At 37.9% G+C, this 16,984-nt stretch overlaps 1 protein-coding gene across 1 annotated transcript in view; it reads right to left on the bottom strand.

Moving 5' to 3' along the window:
- Nucleotides 1-16,984, bottom strand: part of LOC114643210 (macrophage mannose receptor 1-like) — a 229,625-nt gene that overhangs the window by 147,380 nt on the left and 65,261 nt on the right. The gene's annotated exons all lie outside the window — the stretch shown is intronic.

The raw sequence follows: 16,984 nt of genomic DNA, 5'->3' as shown, positions 1-16,984 counted from the left end.
TGTACGCCTTGGCGTACGGTGCGATACTTAAGTAAATAAATTTTCTTTACTTGCTATTTCTAACATTCAAAGAGCCCGTAGGCCGGTTAGCACAATGCAAGTGCTCAGGCACGAAGACGTGCGATCACGGTTAAAAACCGTATGCCTCTGCACCTTATACAAGGCAAGGCTATCACAAGCTGAATGACTAATAATGTTTACTCCAAGCTGTTAGAAATGGTAAGAATATACCACTGCGAATCTATTTACAGGGGTTATAGGAACTTCCCGTTATTTATGCATTGTCATCTAAGAAATATTCATGAGTCTTATAGAACAAGGAAAATGGCTCTTACAGGATATGTTCTTTTTCTTTAAGGAGATTAAATATTACTGAAGAAAGAAAAAAAAAATTAAACAGCCAAATGGGGCTATGCATACGAACTTAAAAGGTTTAAATAAAACAGAAATATATATTTTATTTTTACTTGGTTAACTTGTGGAGGGTGTATCCTGTAGCAAAGCCCTAACTGTTTTCGTGAAAGCCCGTTTCAGTCAATAAGTCTTAAAAAAACGTGTAAAGATATTGACAATAAGCTAAGTCATCTGCAGCAAACTTTTATAAAAGAGGGTTTCTGATTTTTAGATAGTGCAAACTGTTTCTTTTTCATTGACGTTTTCTCTTGGAGAGCTTTTTTCATTTCATTGAAAATGAAAGCAGCAGCTGCCAAAATATGTAGCTTTCTTATTAATTTTTCAACATTGTGTAAAATAAATGTATAAAGTAACATAAAAGGTTTAAATACTGGTTATCCTTTTACAGTAAAATATTACTAAAGAGATACAAAAAAAGTAAAATGGATATGTTCTTTTTCTTTAAGGAGATTAAATATTACTAAAGAAAGAAAAAAAAAAAATTAAACAGCCAAATGGGGCTATGCATATGAACTTAAAAGGTTTAAATAAAACAGAAATATATATTTTATTTTTACTTGCTTAACTTGTGGAGGGTGTATCCTGTAGCAAAGCCCTAACTTTTTTCATGAAAGCCCGTTTCAGTCAATAAGTCTTATGTATGTGTCTATATATATGTAGATATGTGTATATGTAGATATGTATATATATGTATATGTATATAAATGTTTATGTGTGTGTGTATATATATATATATATATATATATATATATATATATGTATAAAAGACAGCAACACTTATAACAATGACAACACAATTACATTGACAATCATGTTACGTTATTTTTAAAATGTTTCCTTTTTTTTCATAACCTCTTTAACACACTACTTCTCCGCTGCGAAGCGCGGGTATTTTGCTAGTATATATATATATACATACATATACACACATACATGCAGTTTCAATAACATAGAAATCAATATAAACATTAACATCATTATCATATGAGAATATGAAGTAATATATAAGAAGCACATTTCATATAAATATAAATTATTAAACAGTAAAATCTTCTTCTGTAATTTGCTACCGTGGCAATTTGTGTGTCTGTCCAGGATTTTAAATCACCTGTAGCTCGCAAACCGTTTCACCTATTGACTTGAAATCTGGTACACATATAGTACGTCACGTCTACTATCTGCTTTATGGGTGATGATTGTATTACTCTTTTTATCTTTATTTTATTTTATTGTAGAATCAACTCCTATCTGCGCACACCAGGGCGGCCGTGGGCGGATGCGTATGGTGTATTCACTCCATGTTATCGTGCATTGCGCTGTCACTGGTATTTTGATAAAAGAATTTGAACAACATATAAGAAGCGTATAAATTATTAAACAGTAAAACATTAACATTTAAGAAGTAAAGTTACATTAAGTACTACTGCAGTGCCTTCGGGTATACCTCATTTTTTGTTTGCCCATTACATGCTTAAATGTATACATTTTATGGTGTACCTACCCGAGAACACGCGACATATAACCGAGCGTGGGAGAAGCATGGATTTTAAACACGCGTTGAGTTCATCTGCTGGTCTCCCTCGTGGAATAAGTGGTAATGTTTGACTAAAATCTACAGCGAGTAAAACGACATTACCTCCTATTTTTTTTTTTATGATCTCTGAGATCTTGCTTTTTTCGGTTCAAGGCTTCATAAGCTCTTTTATGTTCTATGGTGTACTTATCCCAAACCATCATCTTTGAATGTTGCAAGACTTTCGCCTTGTATGTAGATCGGGGTAATTACATTCATTGCATTCCTAGTCTGAATCACAATCTGATTGTATGGGTGGTTACCTGGCACTGTAGGGTTGCCACCCGTCCTTTAAAATACAGAATCGTGCCGCATTTGAGAATGAAATTGCGCGTCCCGTTTTGAATCAATACGGGACGGGATTTGTCCTGTATTTTTTTTATCATTTTTTTTAAAGCAGCGTCTCATGCACATCATCCCACACGCATTTTATGAAGATGCCTCCTTTCCTAATTTTGATTGGGTAATACTTGATGTCATCGTTAATTTGATTGGTCTTTTTAACAGTCCAGTGAGGAGGGCGGGTCTTTTAAGTAGAGTCTGCAAACTGTGGGCACTGAGATGTGGCACCCGCTGCAGTATGCCTCCCTTATTTTTTTGTATTAAAAGTGGTAACCCCACCTGGCAGGTAACACTTATGTTTGGTCATGAAGTCGTCTAAAATCCGCCACGTACCCTCTTTTAATTGCGAGAAGCAGATATATATAGCCAAATTCTCGCGGTTCGTTGTGGCGAAGTACTGCTTTTAATTTTTTAATAAGAAAAGAAAACCTTTTCAAACGGATCGAAAATATACCAATAACAATTTGTTAAAGATCTGTTTTTTTCTGAACCTCGCTTTTCACAGCTGTCGCGCTACGGCGTGTGTTTCGTTTATTTGACAGTATGTAGATCGTGGTAATTACATTCATGGCATTCGTTTTCTGAATCACAATCTGACTGTATGGGTGGTTACCTGCCAGGTAACGCTTGTGGTTGGTCAGGAAGTTGCCTTACATCCGCCACATGCCCTCTTTCTGTTTCTAGAAGCTGATCATAGAATGGTTTTAATAGTTTACTTTCAAATAATGCAAAGAGTATGTGACACGTGTTTCTCCCTAATTCTGGGCTCATCAGGCATACACACTCACTGCATCCCCTCTCGTGAATCGAATCTCTATCGTCAGCGCTAGAGTTGAAGCCCCAAATGTTGCGGTTAGCAAGTCGGCTAACATCCGCCATGTGCCGTCTTTCAGTTGCGAGAAGCAGATCATAGAATGGTTGAAACTGTTGCCCCTAACGTTGCGCCACGGCGTGTGGTTCGTTTATACCTCGTGTCTTCTCATTAAACTTTTATCTCGCAAATATGTCATTGCAATCCGCAGCGGGAGCGTTTCTATAAACTTAATTTAAACTTACGTTTTACACCGTGCTTTGTTTCCCTTATGAACATGCTTGTATGCTTCACTCGCTCCCTTCTCAATTGTTTAATGAATTTTTTGCTCTTCGCTGTTTGCGGCTCTTCCTTAATTTCCCCCTACTTCGTTCTTTTATCTCGTGAATATGTTATTGCAATCCTTAACGGGAGCGTTTCAATAAACTGATTGAAAATAGTTTTGCATTTACCTTTTTAGTAAAAGGCGAGCTTTTAAGCCAGAGAAATCACCCCGTAAATGCACACGTTTAATTGCACATGTGTTAATATGTATGGTTACACAGTATTAAAAGACAGTGAACAACGTCAGTTACCTTTGTTCCCGCGTTTGATAAAAGGCGAGCTTTTAAGCCTGAGAAATCACCCTGTAAATGCATACGTTTAATTGCACATGTGTTAATATGTATGCTTACACAGTATTAAAAGACAGTCAAAAATTAACGTCATTTACCTTCGTTCCCGCGTTTGACTCGTGCTGTAAATCTCTTCCTTGTTTTTAGTTCACGTGATTACGTAGGAGGCGTGATGACACGATACGTGACTCCGCCTCCTCCATTACAGTATATGGACAAAAAATATGTTCCAGTTATGACCATTACGCGTAGAATTTCCAAATGAAACCTGCCTAACTTTTATAAGTAAGCTGTAAGGAATGAGACTGCCAAATTTCAGCCTTCCACCTACACGGGAAGTTGGAGAATTAGTGATGAGTCAGTCAGTCAGTCAATCAGTCAGTCAGTCAGTCAGTCAGTGAGTCAGTGAGGGCTTTGCCTTTTATTAATATGTATAGATACAATATATAATAATAAACCACTTCAGTGAGGCTTATGTTTGACTTTTTATCTTATGTAGTTCTCAGTGGAAGCCAATAATGATAAGACCTACACTTAGAATATTATAATTAAAAGGTTCAGTGTGTGTCTTTTGCTCCACTCCTGAACAAATAAAATAAATGAACTTTTGTGAACAGCTACCTGTGTCATTTTCTGACATGGGTGATCCATCTGTAATGGTCTGGCACCCTGATTGGCAAAGTCAGCAAAGAGGTTAATTAATTTTGTTTAACACTGTTGACAGATCGAAAGCAGAAAGCTAGTTAACTAGTAATAATTGAAACGCAGAAGGGTCTTGGTTTAGCTCAGCCTAGCAAGAAGCACAATGCTGATTTGTCCTACAGTGATATCTGCGGTGCTTGAATCAACCAGACTGACTATTTCTGTGCCTCCTTATCTGATCACATCAGCACAATTACCTTTAATTTTATATAAAACTAAGATGTCAGGAACCTTATAAATATGCTTAATTAATATTATTAGTTTTTGTTAAGACTCAAGCAGTATACCTGAGAGCAGGAATTCAGTGTAACGTTTCACTGACCTTATCATTTCATACTGTATGATATTCCTAATTCTTGCTCAGTGGTCCTACCCATCAGGCTACAAACCTAAAATACTTCCTTTTTTAACTTGTCAAAGGTCACACTTTACAGCTGATGTGAAGTAATAAATGTTTAAATTATAAATAGTTATAAATACTGTGGAGTGGCGCGGTGGGTAGCGCTGCTGCCTCGCAGTTAGGAGACCCGGGTTCACTTCCTGGGTCCTCCTTGCGTGGAGTTTACATGTTCTCCCCGTGTCTGCGTGGGTTTCCTCCGGGTACTACGTTTTCCTCCCACAGTCCAAAGACATGCAGGTTAGGTGCATTGGCAATTCTAAATTGTCCCTAGTGTGTGCTTGGTGTGTGTGTGTGTGTGACCTGCGGTGGGCTGGCACCCTGCCCGGGGTTTAATTCCTGCCTTGCACCCTGTGTTGGCTGGGATTGGCTCCAGCAGACCATCGTGACGCTGTAGTTAGGATATAGCGGGTTGCATAATGGATGGATGGATGGATATAAATACTGTACTGTATGTCTCAGAATTTTATCTGCTGCAGTGTTTATGCAATAAATATATCTTTATATGAACACATTATTTACTATTACAAATATTTAGATATAATTAATAGTTGAAGAAAAGGTCACTTTTTGGTTTGAATCAACAGGTTTTCCAAATCATTTACAGTAAGTAATACTACTCACTGCCAGCTCTAGCATTTGGCAGTTATTTTGGAGGACGTGGGGTGTTTAACTTTTGGTGTTGTGCAAAGTCACAGTATTTCTAGGTTGAGATTGTAATGTTAAAAAAAATGCCTGCCCCCCAGACCCAAAATATTTTGCCACCCTTGGTGACTCCCTGTTTTGCTTATATGGTAGAGCTGGTCCTGATGCCACTTTTATTATAGATACTTTACCTTTGTAGCACATGAAAGTTAAATTTTCATAACAGACTGTATCATTCCAGAAGCCATCAGACTGCACAAAAGCACAGAAGAAATCTCTTTTCCACTTTGAATATATAACTTCATCCTTATTTGACCACTGCCAGTTGTCATTGTGACATTTCAGCCCGATCCAAAATTCACGTTTTCCTGATATGTGTAAGGCTGGAGTTTCATCTTCTTCATTAATAGTTGCCAGGTCAGTGTAGTGAGTCCTGCAGTAGCTCTGTGCATCAGGACAAATTATTAGGCACAAAATGAAGTTGTGCAACAACACAAGAAACAAGTGGGCTGAATCCTAAAGAAAACAAAAACATTAAATCACAAGTCAAATATTTTTACATTTGATTCACTCCTGACTCATTCCTGATGTTGCTGGGATAGGCCGCTGCACTTCTGAGCCCCAATATTTGGATTAAACAATTTAGACACTGTGAAGCCTATCATAATTAACTTAATTGATACATGTACTGTATTTTTTATGCAATACTCCTATTTTTTTGTGGTAAGTTGTATGTTGACTTGCAGTTACATTTCTTTGTAATAAGTATTAATTTTATCAGACTAAAGAAATTTTGGCATCTTAGTGATTGAACTATTGGCTGTGTTGGGCACTACACAGAAATTCAAGTCTGAATTGTCTCTTTAGCTATCACTTTAGAAGTATTTTATTCTATTAGTGTTTTGGTCATTTTAGTTCTAATTTTTGTTTAGTAAAATAAAAGCTTTAGGAAATTTTATTAAAAGCTTTCATGCATTCCTTTGGCCCATCTAGTTATGTATGCACCTTGTTTCGATGTGGTGAAATAATTAAAAAGTGTTGCCATATGCATGACTTTCCTACTGGCAGCAGTGGATGAAAGGCAGGTATGCGATTGGTGGCATATTCTTCTATCACAGGCCAAACATTGGCCAGATTTATTGCTGCTAAACATTATGTACTTTAAACAAAATCACACACCAAGATGACTAAATATTGATTACTTATCCTTATGAAAACAGATTGTGATTCCTGACATTACAAAATTCACTCAATTTTACAACTGAATCTTTTTTTTTTTTTACTATAGGAGCCTGTCCATTTATTTTTTGAACCCAATTAATCCACTTTAGGGTCAGGTTAGGGAGAGGCATCTGGAGAAAATCCCATGTGGACATTGGAGCACAAGCAAAACCTGCACATTGTGTGGTTGGGATTCTAGGCCAGTCTTCAGAAGTAGTAAAACAACTGATAAAGAATGATGATGAAATGGCATCAATCCTGCCCAAGGTTTAATTTTGCTTTATGCTGAATGTAGTCGAGAAAAGCTCTCACCCTCTGACCATAAAATGAACTATGATGGTTTGATGAGAGATGGAGTTATAGAGGAACAACAAAAGAAAATAAAGTAATCATTTATTTGAATGTCATAGTGTAGGGAAAAGAGTAAACCTGTACAATGTATGAGATCTTTGTCTTGACTTTATATTAACAACGGCATTGATTGCCTTTATAATTTATATTCCAATTATATTATAAAGATAGATAGATAGATAGATAGATAGATAGATAGATAGATAGATAGATAGATAGATAGATAGATAGATAGATAGATAGATAGATGTCCCTGGATATTTAAAATCGGACACCATTTCTACCTTCTCTTGAAGAACTATGAGAGAGAGCATAAAGGTGCCTGTTTGCAAAAGTCACAGTATTTTTAACATTGCTATTGAAAGAATTGCAGTAGATTAAATCAAGCAGACCATTTAGTAATGGCTTTTATCATCTCCATACTGTATATGTGTCCTATCACCATAATATCACCTGCATACTTAATAACTTAAACATTGATCAATGGGCGGCACAGTGGTGCATTGGTGCAGGTCAGGTGGATGAGAAATGCCAGTTTGGCCATAGTGTATGTGTTTGTTTGTGATGGACTGGCACCCTGTCCCTGCCTTGTGTTCTGTGCTAGCTGAGATAGGTTGAAGCCCCCCAAGACCCTGTTCTGGATTAAGTGGGTTAGTAAGTGACATTACATGACATTGATCATTGTTGTATAAAATAAAAAGAATAAAGAACACAATATTGAGGAGCTTCTATTTTTAACTGTATGTGCTTTGAAAAAGTCTAAAGTAATTTCCTATAAACTATGAAAGAAAATCCCATATTATGTGAGGTTCAACCAAAGTTGCAAGCAAAAAAAGTTAGTTGGGAAATTAAAAGAACTACTACTGTGGGCTGTTACAACATATGTTTATAAGGAATGGTTCAAAGACAATAACTTAAAGAACACAGAAATAATGTATAAGGAAAAGGAGGATGATGGGTAGAACTGTAGGAATTCCCCATTTTAATAGGGGGAGGCTGAATATTTCATATTTGGCCACTTGATATTTATTATGATGGAAGGCTGTCTAGAGGGTGTTTGTCTCTTTTAACAGGTAACTGGGACAGGATTCTAGTGGACACCTTGACTTATGAGACAGAACTCTAGTAGGATTGAACCAGGAAGCATTCCTGATCCCAGAAGTGGTTTAAGTGATCTCCACAACCATTTTCTGGTCAGTATTATTAGGAACTCATCAAGTACTTCCATATTGAGTATAACTTGACTAAAGTTATTTTTCTTGCTGTTAATGTTTATCATTAGTTTATTGTTGAAGTCCTTAAAAACATAACAGGAAGGCGAGCTGTTGCCACACAAAACACTCTTAAAATATAATTTTATCTGAAGAATCATGCTGAAGAGTCCAAAATGTAAAACAAAAGGATCCCTGCTGCTCTGCTCAAATTTATTACTGATTATTTGTGACATGAGTCATTGAGGCAGTCCTTAACATCAGGATGTGCACCCTAATAACTCACTAACTGAATACTGAGAAGGAAAATTAAACTTGTGACGCTGCTGATCACAGCACTCTTTATAACATACTGTAAAACAAAAACATTCCAAAACCTGCTTAATTCAGTCCAGAGTTGTGAAGCCAGGGCCATTTACAGCAACACTAGAGACAAGGCAGGAACCAGACCAAGATGCCCAAGATATGCCAGTCTCTCTATGGTCCTTCATATAGGTTTTGCTCTTTAAATTTTCCATCAGTGACGTTTTTGTGCATGTATCTACCTGTTTGAGAAGAATCACCATTATCCACAGAGGAGATACTGCGTATGTAAGTGTTGCCAGATGACAAACGAAGCACTGAAACAAAATTAAGAAAAACATTTCATAAACAAAAATACAAACTAAAAAATATAAACATAAATATTATCATGGGGGCATCTCTTGGTATTACATGAGCCCTTAAAAATACAATATTAGGAAATGGTAATAGATCATAAAAGTGTGTTTAAACTATTACTTCTGAAATTAATACTGCAAATTGAACATTGTAATATGGATTGTAAAAATGTATTTTGTGAATAAAAAACATTTACTTGCACCTTGGACAGTCTTCCTCTGGTGGTTCGTGGGATTTTGCTAAAACAATTTTATTTTACAGGTCCCTGCCCACCAGACAGCCAGGAAATTCTGCCGAATACACCAGTTGTGACCATAATGGGATGCCACAGATTCTACTGCCTCACCAACATTCTCCCCAAATTATTATGAATGTGCACACACCTCTTGCCACACACTGTTGGAAAACTCACTATAATAGGCAGTGATTAAAATGCAATTATTTTAGGATAGATTTGTCAAACACACAGATACTCTCTTATTGATTGTTTCGAATGTAAAGAGATGGAATAACTAAATTGGTCAGCAAAATTACAGTAGCAGGCAAATTCCTGCTTTGGCCGGTAGAGTTCTGAATATTGTGTGCGGGTGGAGAGAATGCAAGTTTGGTGTCAGAGTTTCATACAACGGCTCAAAAACATGTTTCAACCTGTTTTAAGTGAGCATGAGAAGAGAAACCATTCAACCTATGACTGGTTTCTATATTTCTTCAGCTATTACCCAACTTCATAAAAAATGAATGGATACTGCCAGCAATGCCCATATCAATATAACTGTATCTTATTTTATTAAACTGGAATGATAGCATCAGTGCCAACACCTAATTTTTAAATGTTTCTCTCCAGTACTGACACATACTGTAATAAAAAGCAAAGAAATTTGTCACCAAAGCCACATGATGTGTTCCAACAACTTCCCACCAACCATCATTCTTCCCTAATTTTGAATTTGCTCCTACCTCTTCTGCACAGTTTGTGCTGGGTTTGTAAGAGACCCTTCTTAATGCTCCAGGCCTCCAGATTTGTATGCTTTTTAACTGTTAATGTTGTCACCCCTCTGATTTTGCACATATCACCTCTTAGTGCTAGTACTCCTCACATTTTCAGCATTTTAATTTTCTGTCACTTGCACTTTGGGGCCACTCCAACAGTTTCTGCCAGGTCTAACATATGAACATCCCAAGACTAAAATACCTTACCAGCTCCCCAAGTGATAAGGCCCCCTAGCATAAGCCCTTCTAAGGGTTACTCTTGAAGACATAATTTTTTCTAAATAAGGCAAAATATTTTTCTTTTTACTGAACAAAACAGTTTATCTGATGAGCAGCAGCTTTCTTTGGTACATGCAAAGTTCTGATGAGATTGTTTATGACACTGAGCAAGATAAAAGGACAGAAAGAGGGAGAGAGTACCAATTTTAAGAAATAGAAAAGTAAGTTTAGTTCTGTTTAACTGGACAGTCAGCAAAATAAGTATGAGAAGTCAATGGCTGCTGTGAGCCATGTGAAAGGCTATACACAGGCAGAGTTCCTGTCACCATGTTAGTAATTAGTAAAAATGATGGGATCAACATTGTTTTTGGTTGGCAGACTATACAGCACTGAAATTGTATCTTTGGTTATATAATTATAATTTTTACTTTGTGTATCCACCCAAATCTGAAAGTCTTCTGTAGAGTGTTCATAGTTTTCATTTGCAACCTTGTCTCACATAAAAATGATTACTCATGGCTGGTGTCAGGAGTGGGAGTGAGAAAAGGGGGAATTACACCTGTGTGGGTGGCACCTCTTCACTTTTCACAACAGCAAACCAGGCCTTTCCAACAGTATCAGCTAAAAACTTAAAAGAGGCAGTTCATACACAAAGACCCTGTTTTAAAGTAGAAGGATTTTGTGTAAGAAGGGTGGGTTTGACAGTAGTAAAAACAGTCCCAGAAAAGGTCAGATAAAGAATTGAGCAGAAAGGTCTGGGAGACAGAATGGAAGTATAGTTTCAAAAAATGAGTTTGCAATCCCTTTGGAGTTGCGTTAATTTCTGAATTAAATACTGATAAAAATGAAGTTTGATCTTCAACAATGTCTGAATAATTGACAAACACAAATATGGTCAGACCAGACGTTAATTAATGTTTTATGGGAGGACCCAAATAAGAAAACTGGTACCATACTGGGACACAAGAAGAGGATTATTACCATAATGATAGAAGAGACATACCGTATTTAATAAAAACAGTAAATGTTTTTGTTTCTATTCACGCATATGTTTCATATTAATATTATTAAAAAAGAAAATTAGAAACCCTACTTCTCATTAATAAAACAGTTCTCTTTCAAAGCAGGGGATACATTCCAGAGGTACATTGCTGAGGCATTAAGCTTAGTGTAGGCTTTAGTGAACCTTTGAGAAATAAAAATTCTGTATTACAGGTACAACATAAAGATATGATAAGTTTTGAAAGGAGAGTATGAATGGTCACTTAACTTAATCACTTGATTCAAGGAACTTCATGTTTCAACATTTCAAACTAATCCCTGCACCTAACAAGCTTGTCTGTCTTCCCCTTTGTTATATGCGTCTTTGCTGTCAGTGATCGCAGTCTGATTGTTTCAAAGGTTATAGGAGGGCTGACAGTGTCATGAGGAATATTTATTACATTTTTATACCATAGAAGTGAAAGCACTCTGTGATGCGCCAACAGCATTGTTTAAAGGTTGTTTTGAATCACATAAATATTATAATAAATTGAGGCCAGCATATCCCTTTCTGCAAAATTCATAAGTGGATGAACTAGACTAATCTACACAATTGTATGGTAAACCATCATGAGTATGACACACACTTATGGAAGTTTGTCATTGTTTCTTTCAAAGCCATTGTGACGATGCAGGTTTGTGCATGCTCCCAACTTCTGTCCGGGAGCCCTTAAACCCAACACCGTCAGTAATGCTACCGATGATCTAGACAGTGAGGCACAACAAAAGAGCAAGTGGATGGTGTATAAAAGTGCCAAGTGCTTTTATTAAAACAGAACAATGTCCAAATAAATAAGTGCGGTGCTTCAAAGTCTTCAAATAAATAACCCATAAAAACAGAGGTGAAATTGTGGAGGTTAAAAATATAGAAAAAAATCTTTAAAACAACGAGGTTAAAATAACGCAGAAAGCTATCCTTTTAAAAATCTGGTGCATCTTTCTACTACTGCTGGCGGCTCCCCTGCTTCCCGTTTAGGCTTCTCAATATAGGAGTCACCCTAGCTGCAGCTGACCTGATCTGCCTGCTTTGGCTGTTCGGTTTGCCTCACCGACTCCTGGCTCTGGTAGGCTCCTCCAAACAGCGACTTGGGATTCCCCAACAACCAGGGTTCTCACGCTGGGGAAACCACGTCCCAAGTTCTGAGTCCCGCTGCCTTACGAGGATAGTCATCCGCCCTTCATCATTGGTCACTGGAGCGACCACTACAACTACTCCCCGGGTGTCGGCCCAACACCCAGGCTCACCGTTCAGCTGCAACGTGAGCCTGCACTCGCTCGCTCTCCCACACCGGCTTTCTCTCTCTCTCTCTCTCTCCATATTTCCTGCTTTCTCCTGCAACCTCCATTTGTTTCACTTCCTTTTCTTTTTCCCCCCTTTTAGCCGACTCGTGCTTCTATTTATCAAGAGGGCATGGCAGCTGTGGCAAATCAGCAGCCCCAGGAACAATCATGGATGCGGATCGTTTCTCACCTGTGCAGTAAGGTGAACAATGCCCACATCGCGAATCACCCTGAGAACCGCTTCAGCCACACAAGCACCACGCCCCCTCACCAAGCCGCAAGCGTGGTGCTTATTTATTTAAAACTGGCCTTTGATGGGAGCTGTGTACTCGCTATACCACAGCCATATGGTTGAAGTCACCACATATTATAACTACAGGGTCAGAATGATTCTTCATGAGGGTGTTGGCAAGAGAGTGAATCATTTCTGTTGCTGAGTCCCCATTTGCAGAGGAAAGAATATAAACATCAAAAAGGATGCTGTAACTTATCTACCTCAGCAATTAACAAGAATGAACTCCAACAGACAGAATTTCAAAGTCTTAATTAGAAATTAAGTTTTAAATGCAATATGCTCCCTTTAACACCATTCCTCATTCACATAGGTGACCAGACCCCCTCATGACATTTTCTCCAAACTGCAATGGTTCTCTATCTGTTCGAATGAGATGAAATTTGTCAAACATTAGTGTGAGGTATACCATGTTTTAAGCCAGTGTGGCATTACATGACTTTTTGTTGTGAACTGTATCAGATTTGCTGATCAATGGTGTCATCATGGCACAGCGTCAAATTACACGACTGAAAATCACAGTCCATTTCACATTTACTGACAGAGTATCAATCTTCCAACATAATTGTGCTAAATCCATTTCTGACAGCACTATGAAGTGTTAATAGCTGCAGTGAGTTCAACAGCAATCTCTGCCTTTTACTTCTTTTTTCCATTCTGTTATGGTAGATAAAATATGAAACATCAAACAGATGAGCTTCTCTTTTATTTGTGATGTCCACAGCCCCCATGCTGCATGACTGAGCCAGCACGTACCGATGCTATATGAAGAGCTAATAGCTGTAGTGCGTTCAGCCTCCACATTGCTACATTCTACTGCCTGCTGAACGCTTATTGGTTCTCAGTTCTCGAATGCAAAGAGTCCTCCCTTCCAACCAAAGAGAAAATCAGACATGTTTCATTTTATCCTAGCCAGTCTCAAACTAGTTGGTCTCACTCGATAGGCATGGTGCATTAGGTTTTACAGGAGCACATCACCAACTGCCTCTGACTGGCAAAGATTATGTAAATGAAGGCTAAGACTGAAAATCACTGGAAAAGTCATCTGATGTGATATAGGCTTAGGCCAGCTCTCCATAATACCCAAAATGCCACAGTATCTGTATATGTCATGACTCTCTATGAGAGCAGACAGTTCGTTCATCTTATTTGACAGCGATCAAACATAGCTCTTTATAATGGATGGCAGACCAATTCTGATTCCTTGCTGTCTTGCTTTATGCTGTTTGACCTCTTCTTTTTCAGAGTGAAATGGAGCTGATTAGACATATTTGAGATAGCATAGCTAAAAGCTGATTATGAGAACATTTAATACACCCGGCTTTTAATTTCTCAGTATTTCTTATGTTTCCAGGTATTGGAGATTTGGTGATCTTCAGATCCTCTTTGTTCTCCCAAGTTTGTACCTTTCCCAAAAGGCAGTTAAAACTTGCAGCAGATAATTGGTGAATTTAATACTGTATCTATCTATTTGATTTGTAGTGGCTACTATCAGTGATAATACAGATCAAATTGAATGAGCTTCTGACAAAGGTTGCTGCCTGAAATCTTTATAAATGATAAAAAGATGAGATTTCTAATGAGTATATTGCAAAGCAAAGGTTTCTATAACATCCACACCCTTGAATGTTGCAAAATTACTTGTTGACTTTTATATCACTGTATGAATGACTACACATTATCACGCTTCCTCTGAGGCCACACTCCTAGTGACTGACCATCATGTCTAGGCAAGAAACCTGTAAAACGATGCCATTCTCATAAAAAACCAACTGTTATTATGGTAACCACAAAACATATTGAAAATAAGAATGGCTTGGTGAAAAAAAAACTATATCTAGAAACCAGAAAAGAATATAATATAATTCTCTATTTAATAAACCCCCCAAAAAACACCTTCAAAAACCCAGAAAAATTTTATTCAAAGAGAAATAAATTTTTTAATTATACAAACCATTAAGATCATGATAAGGAACCCATGAGGCGTCATATTCACTCCAATCAATGGAGTAGTCAATAGTCACCCCTTTACAGGAAGAATCCAGAATCTATACATATTAATAAAAGGCAAAGCCCTCACTGACTCACTGACTGACTGACTGATTGACTGACTGACTGACTGACTCATCACTAATTCTCCAACTTCCCGTGTAGGTGGAAGGCTGAAATTTGGCTGGCTCATTCCTTACAGCTTACTTACAAAAGTTAGGCAGGTTTCATTTGGAAATTCTACGCGTAATGGTCATAACTGGAACATATTTTTTGTCCATATACTGTAATGGAGGAGGCGGAGTCACGTATCACGTCATCACGCCTCCTACGTAATCACGTGAACTAAAAAACAAGGAAGAGATTTACAGCACGAGTCAAACGTGGGAACGAAGGTAAATGACGTTAACTTTTGACTGTCTTTTAATACTGTGTAAGCATACATATTAACACATGTGCAATTAAACGTATGCATTTACGGGGTGATTTCTCAGGCTTAAAAGCTCGCCTTTTATCAAACGCGGGAACAAAGGTAACTGACGTTGTTCACTGTCTTTTAATACTGTGTAACCATACATATTAACACATGTCCAATTAAACGTGTGCATTTACGGGGTGATTTCTCAGGCTTAAAAGCTCGCCTTTTACTAAAAAGGTAAATGCAAAACTATTTTCAATCAGTTTATTGAAACGCTCCCGTTAAGGATTGCAATAACATATTCGCGAGATAAAAGAACGAAGTAGGGGGAAATGAAGGAAGAGCCGCAAACAGCGAACAGCAAAAAATTCATTAAACAATTGAGAAGGGAGCGAGTGAAGCATACAAGCATGTTCATAAGGGAAACAAAGCACGGCGTAAAACGTAAGTTTAAATTAAGTTTATAGAAACGCTCCCGCTGCGGATTGCAATGACATATTCGCGAGATAAAAGTTTAATCAGAAGACACGAGGTATAAACGAACCACACGCCGTGGCGCAACGTTAGGGGCAACAGTTTCAACCATTCTATGATCTGCTTCTCGCAACTGAAAGACGGGCACATGGCGGATGTTAGCCGACTTGCTGACCGCAACGTTAGGGGCTTCAACTCTGGCGCTGACGATAGAGATTCGATTCACGAGAGGGGATGCAGTGAGTGTGTATGCCTGATGAGCCCAGAATTAGGGAGAAACACGTGTCGCATACTCTTTGGATTATTTGAAAGTAAACTATTAAAACCATTCTATGATCAGCTTCTGGAAACAGAAACAGGGCACGTGGCGGATGTAAGGCGACTTCCTGACCAACCACAAGCGTTACCTGGCAGGTAACCACCCATACAGTCAGATTGTGATTCAGAAAACGAATACCATGAATGTAATTACCACGATCTCCATACTGTCAAATAAACGAAACACACGCCGTAGCGCGACAGCTGTGAAAAGCGAGGTTCAGAAAAAAACAGATCTTTAACAAATTGTTATTGGTATATTTTCGATCCGTTTAAAAAAGGTTTCTTTTCTTATTAAAAAATTAAAAGCAGTACTTCGCCACAACGAACCGCGAGAATTTGGCTATATATATCTGCTTCTCGCAATTAAAAGAGGGCACGTGGCGGATTTTAGACGACTTCATGACCAAACATAAGTGTTACCTGCCAGGTGGGGTTACCACTTTTAATACAAAAAAATAAGGGAGGCATACTGCAGCGGGTGCCACATCTCAGTGCCAACAGTTTGCAGACTCTACTTAAAAGACCCACCCTCCTCACTGGACAGTTAAAAAGACCAATCAAACTAACGATGACATCAAGTATTACCCAATCAAAAGTAGGAAAGGAGGCATCTTCATAAAAATGCGTGTGGGATGATTTGCATGAGACGCTGCTTTAAAAAAAATGATAAAAAAAATACGGGACAAATCCCGTCCCGTATTGATTCAAAACGGGACGCGCAATTTCATTCTCAACTGCGGCACGCTTCCGTATTTTAAAGGACGGGTGGCAACCCTACAGTGCCAGGTAACCACCCATACAATCAGATTGTGATTCAGACTAGGAATGCAATGAATGTAATTACCCCGATCTACATACAAGGCGAAAGTCTTGCAACATTCAAAGATGATGGTTTGGATAAGTACACCATAGAACATAAAAGAGCTTATGAAGCCTTGAACCGAAAAAAGCAAGATCTCAGAGATCGTAAAAAAAAAATAGGAGGTAATGTCGTTTTACTCGCTGTAGATTTTAGTCA

The sequence above is a fragment of the Erpetoichthys calabaricus genome, chromosome 1 (genome assembly GCF_900747795.2).
Source record: "Erpetoichthys calabaricus chromosome 1, fErpCal1.3, whole genome shotgun sequence".
Lineage (NCBI taxonomy): Eukaryota > Metazoa > Chordata > Cladistia > Polypteriformes > Polypteridae > Erpetoichthys > Erpetoichthys calabaricus.
The sequence above is the reverse complement of the archived record's forward strand: the minus strand, read 5'-3'. Positions and strand labels throughout refer to the sequence as shown.